The sequence below is a fragment of the Artemia sp. Qi Xiang Cuo genome, chromosome 3 (genome assembly GCF_049724085.1).
Source record: "Artemia sp. Qi Xiang Cuo chromosome 3, ASM4972408v1, whole genome shotgun sequence".
In the NCBI taxonomy this organism is placed as follows: Eukaryota; Metazoa; Arthropoda; class Branchiopoda; order Anostraca; family Artemiidae; genus Artemia; species Artemia sp. Qi Xiang Cuo.
This window is the reverse complement of record NC_142796.1, coordinates 56,199,607-56,207,373: the sequence shown is the minus strand read 5'-3', so window position 1 is coordinate 56,207,373 and position 7,767 is coordinate 56,199,607. Positions and strand designations below refer to the sequence as shown.

Below are 7,767 nucleotides of genomic sequence, written 5' to 3'. Positions count from 1 at the left end.
GAAAACAAATTTGCAGGAGCTTCTAAAGAGACAGAAGCTCTTTGTAAATGACGTCACAGTAAAACCAATGTCACTGTCAAGGGGTTTGAAGCTCTTAAAAAATTCCTATAAATTTGATTTCAAGTTAACATTTGACTAATAAGAGGTAATGAAAATAATAATTACTGTTCCTGAATAAACTACAAATGGCAAATTTTTCTCGCCAGACACTTTTTAGGAACCCATAAAAAAACACATAGAAACCCATTTAAAAACTTAACGGTGCTATGGTTTTTTTTTTCTTGCCCCAGAAGTGATTACTTCATTTAAAAGAGAATAAAAAAGGCAGCAAGTGATGCATTCACTTTTTTTCCTGACTAAATTATATGAATATTTATATATTTACCCAGTTAACACTGATGCAGTTTCCATTTAGATTGTTATCCATCTGAGGGAAAAAAGAAAGGTAATAAAAATTAGGGGTTTGTTTGTTGCTTTTGCAATACTGTCCTGTTACCACTCAAAAGTTCAGGTGGAAACAAAGCTTTATGTTTAAGTTAGGGCTCAGGAAGCATTACTTTGATTGGGGCTTCACTTCCCAGAATTTCCAGAATCTGGGTTTCTATTATCTTGGAAACCATAAATTGGAAAGCCAGGATTCCAGAAAAATCAGAAAACGAAGCCCGATCCCTACGGCTTTGGGAAGTTGACTTTTGTATAAACCATGACCCTTGATGCTTGAATTACTTACATCCACTCTAAAATATTCAAATCTTTAATTCAGATATTTAATTTCAATTCTTCATTTCAAATATTCAGCCAATCAAATGCTAAAACAGATGTATTCTTTTAGATTCTAGTCGTATTCCACTAGTTTTCGCGCTCCAGTGCTTTCCACTTTCTCGTTTTTGCTTTCCAGCTGTTTTCCAGACGAGAGGCCGAGCAGGAAAGTGTTTCCAGGAATCTCGCAAAAACCGCTCTCTAAGCACCGAATTTTACTTGTGAACGGTCGTTGCCTAGACATTGGATTTTGGCTAGACACGTGTCTAGACATGGGATTCTAGCTATACACTGTGTTGTCAGATGGGCTTGTTTCCCGCTCCGTGGGCTTGTTTTAACCGTCAGGGGTGGGCAGAATTTTGGAGTGGGCGTGGGGGCCGTGGGGCGGGAAAGTGGGCTTTTTTTGTACAAAAATGGGCTTATTCTGGGCTTATTTTGATTAAAAGCTTGGAACCAGACAAAAATTACAAAATCACGATGGCTCAGCCGTGGTTATGCACCAAAAAGACAAGAACCCTCCTTTAGCGCGTAGAAAGCTTTCTATTCTGAAACGCTTCTCCATTAGGAATTTATTTCTGCATGGCTGAGATGGCTCTGCGTTAGGAGTTAGAAGCAATTTTATTGCTGCTCAGATTAAGGCAAGATTTGAATTTTATGCAGATCTATCCTTTTTTGATATATTTGACAGATCTGGCCCAATCTTTTTGTGGCCTTGGCTTGGGCTAGAATTGGGGTTGTTGCTAAACAATCATGTCTAGAAAAGAATTTGTAACATGCATATTTCCCTACTTGTAATGGTATATACCTTGAGAAGGAAACATGTTAAGAAAAAAATTCATACTTGATAATTAATATACAGAAATAACTGTTGCTGATATATTGCTTGTAGCCCTGCTATAGATTACCCCCAGGCCATCCCCCTTAATTTGCAAATACAAGGCTGAAAATTATCCAGTGTACCAGCAAATTTAAACGACTTTTAGAGAGCAAAACCAGAAAAACCAGTTACTAATGGAAGGCAGAATGCATTGGAGATATCTAATTTGGGTTATATATTTGCACATTAGGGGAAGGATTTAGGGATAAATTATAGCTGAGATATATGCAATATGTGTTATCTAAAATTATTCTGCATATTATGAATTGTTTTCTTAACATGTTTCCTTCTCTACATGTCCTTCTCTAGACTGTTGCAATTAACACTTTAACTGCAAGTTTATTATACTTTACCTCCCCCCCCCCTCTAATGTGCAAATTTACATGGGTGCCCATAGGCTGAATTATAGGGGGGCTTACCTGGTCTAATTGGCACTTCCAGTGCTGTATAATCAAAATCTCAAGACAAAATATCATAGGCAGCGCAATAGTGCTGCCTAAGTAAAGTGCAATGTGGGCACAATATATTGTTTTGTATTTTAGACCAGGGTACTTCTTATAGAAAGAAATGTCACAGGAACTTCAAAATGAGCTCATGGAGGGCAACCAGCTCCCCCTCCCCCACATCAATCACTTCCCCAAACGCATCCAATCAAAATTTTCAGATAGCCATTTTGTTCAGCATAGTTTAAAGGTCCAAAAATTATGATTTTGAGAATGCCCCCCCCCCCCACAACCCTCAGAGCAATAGTCCAAAGTGAATATAACAACATCCTCAGTAATCAAATCCGATAAATATTTAGGCAGACATTGAACTAAATCAAAACAAAATATGAGCATGTGGACTTTCAAAAAGGTGACAAAGCAATATCTCAAGAACAACTTAAATTAATAAGTTAGATCTTTAAGAGTATATTTTGGGGGATTTTGAACTAGCCAGAAGGAACTATGTGTATACTTTTAGTACTAAAACTACAGTTTCTGTAAATAATGATGCTAAGTGTACTACGGTGAAGGTGCCCCCCCCCCCCCTTGTTCCCCCTTATGGGCACCCATGCAAATATATAGTCTGAATTATATATGGTAAAATTCTAGACAAGTTATTTGTTGCTATCTTTGGAAATGGTTAGGTTACAAAAATGAAGCTTTCTGGGATGGGTTTACAGACTAAAGTATGTCCTTGAAAGATATTTTGAAGTAGCCAACCCATCTCTACTCCTTTCCCCAATAGAGGGCACTGACCTTTGATGACCTTTAAAAACCATTGTTTTATAAAAGTGAAACCATGCAGAATAGATCTTTTGCTTAAAAAAAAGTACAAAAAAAGTGTTTTCAGCTTTACAACTTTGCTCAATCCAAATTTGCGAAGTTTCAAAGATCTGGAAATACTTTTCCTAAATTTAGGAAAAAAACCTTGATATGGCTTAAAATTCTACTAATAACAGGAATTGCATTTTCAAACTAAAACCAGAGAAAAAGAAACTCAAAATTAAGATATAATGTTGTTTTGTCAAAATTCCAAGACTTAGAAATCAGAAGGGGTTTAACATAGTAGAATGGCAATACCTTCCCAGAGCATGTTTTTGGCCCTGGATTCATCACTGAAAGTTTTGTTCTCCTAACCTAACTCTTCCAAGATATCAAAAAATAGCTTGTCTAGGATTTTACCTTACATATTTCCTGCTCATTTTTATACTCACTCTTGTCTTAACAATCTGCCCAAAAATTGAATCAATAAAGACAAAATCAAGAAACAGAAAATGTATTGGAAATATAGAATTTGGGCTAGGCTAGCCTATTTTTGGCACATTGGGGGTGGGGGAGGGAGTAAAGTTGAATTACAATCAAAATATGTTATTTATAATTATTTCATTTGCAAGGTTTCACAAGGATTGTTTAAGGTCATCAAATATCAGTGCCTTCAAAAGGGAGAAGGAGGTGGAGGTATGTATTTCAAAATATTTTCCTAAGAGATTATTAATTATTAGATTGATGCATTCTTGAAAGAGTCATTCACCTGACTCAAATATTTTCCAAGACAGCAAAAAGCCACTAAACTAGAAATTATACCAAAACAGAAATCAAAGTCTATTAGTCTTAAATCAGAGCTACTGAATAAGAAACATATAAAGAAAGCAATTCTCACTTAAAAGTATGGAGAAAAATTGTAGTTAAGCTATTTTGAAGGCACTTCCAGTATAATTTACCCCTTCCCCTAATCTGCAAGTATATAGCCCTACTCATATATTTCCCATGCATTTTGCCATTCATTACTCTTGTTTAAACCCTTGTTTTCTTTAAATTAAGTAAATATTGATGAAGTCAAGAAACAAAAAACAGATGGGAAATATACAATTTTGGCAATACATTGGGACATTAGAGGGGTGGGATAAAGTATAGTGGAAGCACCTTCAAAATTTTTAACTACTTTTTTTTCATATTGTTAAGGAACAATTCGTGTCTTCAAATGTTTCCTTCTTAATATCCCTAACTAAAGGCTAATATAAAATAAAGTAGTTTGTTCACCCATCCATGAACCAACTTTTGAATTGTATACATCTTTTAACTTAGTTTATTGACCTACCAAAACCACTTGATCAATGTCCGATTGTAGAACACTTTCATATATAATACATATCAAACATTATTTAAACAGATTTTTAAATATAAATAACAATGAAAATTGACTTGATAATATGATTAATAAAAACATGTTATATGTTGTAAAGAAATAATTGTGTGGTTTGAGTGTTTTTGTTGTCCTGCATAAACATATGTCCTAGGCCTATATATGGGACTATGAGAGTTGAAGGACAGATTTTTTTAGTGAAACAAGTAATACAATTTGAAAGAATAAAAGGTATTTATAAGTTGTCCCTTGTTCCGTACTTCAATTGTATAATCATATATGTGTTTATCAAGCATACCGTTTAATTCTCTCCAGTGGTATTTCCAAATATGGAAACTGTACCCCAACCTTCTAATGGTTGTCAGGTACTTGTTACATGCTATGATGCTCTCATAATTAATGATGATCAATTTTGGCTAGAATGTCTTCCATATTGAATCAGCCCTGCCCATCACTAATTTCTGTTCTTCATTTGTAAAATAATTATTTATTTTAATCCTAGTCAGGAGTTGGGTTATAAATGAGCTGAACACAATAAGCCTTAACCAAATTACCGATCTAGATAATACCCTAGGCTCCTTTGAGTCTTAAATCCCTTAGTGCCTTATGGATCTAAGTGCCTTTCTTTTTTGTTTTTGTTTTTTATAATAATAATTAATAATTTATTTTTGACCCACTAATAATTATAAAAAAAGTGGAGTAATAAAAGAAAATAAAAGGTAAAGACATTCAAAACAAAACACATGCAAAACAATATCAATATAAAGAACTACAAATGCAAATCAGAACAATCGCACAAGAGGATGAAAAGGACCCAACCGCTTGCAGATTTCATCTTTTAACTTGGAGTCCAACTTATTATAGGATGTCAATATATTAGTTGCATTAAACATTCGAATAATCTTACGGTTTCTATACCAATGAGGCACATAGAAAAGATATTTACAATAACAGAAAAACAAAACTCTAATATCCTGCCTATCACTAGTATTAAAAAATGGGCGCAAACCTGATAGAAAAAGAATGGAATGGTTGCAATATGTAGAATAGAGTTTAGCCAATGCCTTAAAAGAATGTCGGCCGCGATTTGGGACAATTTTAGCATAACCTGCTTTAAGCTTATTCTTAATATCTGCAAGTACACTAGCACGGATAGCTGAAATAGAAGAGCGGATACTAATCCCGAGCCAACGCAACGCAGGAGCCAGCTTAACTGAAAAAGAACTACAAATCAAATCACTACTTGGGTTTTTAGCATTGAAAACTAAATATTAACATTTTTCAGCATTAAGCACGAGGCCAATTTTTTCCAAAAGCTTAGAAACAAACTAGGTAGACTTAGCTAGGGTGAATTTTGAACGGCTAATAAGTAATAAATTATCTGCTTAAGCAATATAAGATAAATTAGTTAGACCCGTAAAACACGACGGAAAAATACGAGAAAGCACAGGGTATAAACAAGCATTAAAAAGGTAAGGTGACTGAACCCCTCCCTGCCTAAGTCCAGACCAAATAGTAATATTACCAAAAAAGATCTCTCCTGACCAAAGTCGAACATATGAATTTGCATACCAAAAACGAAGGATACATATAACAGATGAATTCACTCCAAGCTGGAGAGAATACCATAGTTGGCTGTGACAGACCGAGTCAAAAGCTTTTGAAATATCTAACACACATAAATGAACTTCAGATCCATCTTTTTCTGCTTGAATTAAAAAAGAAGTAAGAATTCGATGCGCATGTTGGCATCCTATATTTGGTTTAAACCCAAATTAATTGGACACAAATACAACTTTTGGAAGAATTTCAGGAAGCAGGACATATTCAAAAACTTTTCTCAGCGAACAGGCTACCGTAATAGGTCTATATGATGCGCAATTAGTCGGATCTTTCCCACGATTAAGAATCAAAGTGACATTCCCACACAAGAAAGAATCAGGCATCAAATACGTAAATAGACAAATTTTAAATAATAATTGCTAATGATAAATCAATTTTTTCGAATCAATATGAAGGTGAAAAACACTAATACCATCAATATCACATGATTTAGATTTTAAATTCTTAACACAACGAATCACACGGTCAGCAGAAACGGGAGACACATGGCCTTGGTAAATTTTCGCAGATAATACATTAGAACAGAGGCTAACAAACCGAGAGTGAACCGCATAATTCATAATATTAAAAATTTTATTATAGTGATTAATCCAAGAGGCATTAGGGATCTGATCGGCATTAGGAGGTTAATTAAATTTCGCAACATTAATCACTTGTTCCCACTGACTAGAGGTCTTCGGAAATTCTACACCATTGTACCTTACTTTACGAAGATAACGTTTAAACTCCAACTTCGTTTTCTGTTTAATGTCAAAAAGGTGACCCCTTAAAGGGTGGCTGCACGCTACCCAAATTCTAAGCCACAATTTTGCACTATTTTTCACAATTTTTAAATCAGGGTCAGATTTCCATATTGAGCCTCTATTCTTAAACTTAAAACGACAAAGCAGGACAGCCACTTCTTCAGGTTTTTTTCAGGCAGGAAACAATCTGGCTGTAATATATATTCAGCTGAAATCGAGCTGGTTGGGATATAACACTGGTACAGAGTAAATTAAATGGAACTTTAATCGTAGACAAAAGAAGAGCAAGGGTTGATAGATATAGAGGCCAGTCCGCTTTATTCCAGTCTCTTTCGGTTATCCACTTTTTGTAATTAGTACATAAGTTCTGTTCAGCCCGAGTCGTATTGATGGTGATAATGGCTGAAAGGGGCAGATGGTCATAATCACGTTCATCCTAGTCAATGTGAATATCACTAATAGAAACACCAGAAGAAACAACACAGTGATCAATATCAGACATTGAACCGCTATTATGTATGTATGAATGGGATGCATCTTTATCCAAAACCCGATAGTCATTAGGTAGCGAATCCAAAAATAAATCAGTTCGTGTTGAGGTAGAGTTTATATCACAGTTCATATCGCCTAAAAGGATCCAATCCATTACTCTCAACATTAATAAGAAGGGTCTTTAGCGATGCACATGCTTTAGTATACTTTGTTAGAGAGGAAAATGATCTTTGGTGGCAAGGGAGGTATACATTATTAAGAACTAGGCTAGCAAGACGGATTGCAATGAAATAATCACATTCACGATAACACAGAGGGGATAGCGGGAGTAGTTTATGTTTTAATAGGCAGGCCAGCCCGCCTGAAGGTCTTCCGGAATTTTTTAGGGTACTTCTAGCGAAAACCAAGTGTTCTTTACTCCTGCGAAAGGAGTTCAAACTCACCAAGGGCAAAAGATGTTCTTGTAGAAACAAAATGTCGAAATCAGATAGTTTCTGGTTCAAAGAATCATCCTTATCCTTCGTTCCGTTAATGTTGAATGAGCATACAGTAAATTCGATTTTAATAGTCATTTTCTTAGCTGACTAGAACGTTTAGCTACAGCATTACGAAGGATTCGGCATTTTAGAGAAAATAAAACATGAT

At 35.1% G+C, this 7,767-nt stretch overlaps 1 non-coding gene across 1 annotated transcript; it reads left to right on the top strand.

The window, feature by feature from the left end:
* Nucleotides 1-325: 325 nt before the first annotated feature.
* Nucleotides 326-405, top strand: LOC148954309 (small nucleolar RNA SNORD36). The gene has a single exon (XR_016141593.1). It is a non-coding gene; the product is annotated as a small nucleolar RNA SNORD36 (small nucleolar RNA).
* The last annotated feature ends 7,362 nt before the right edge of the window (nt 406-7,767 follow it).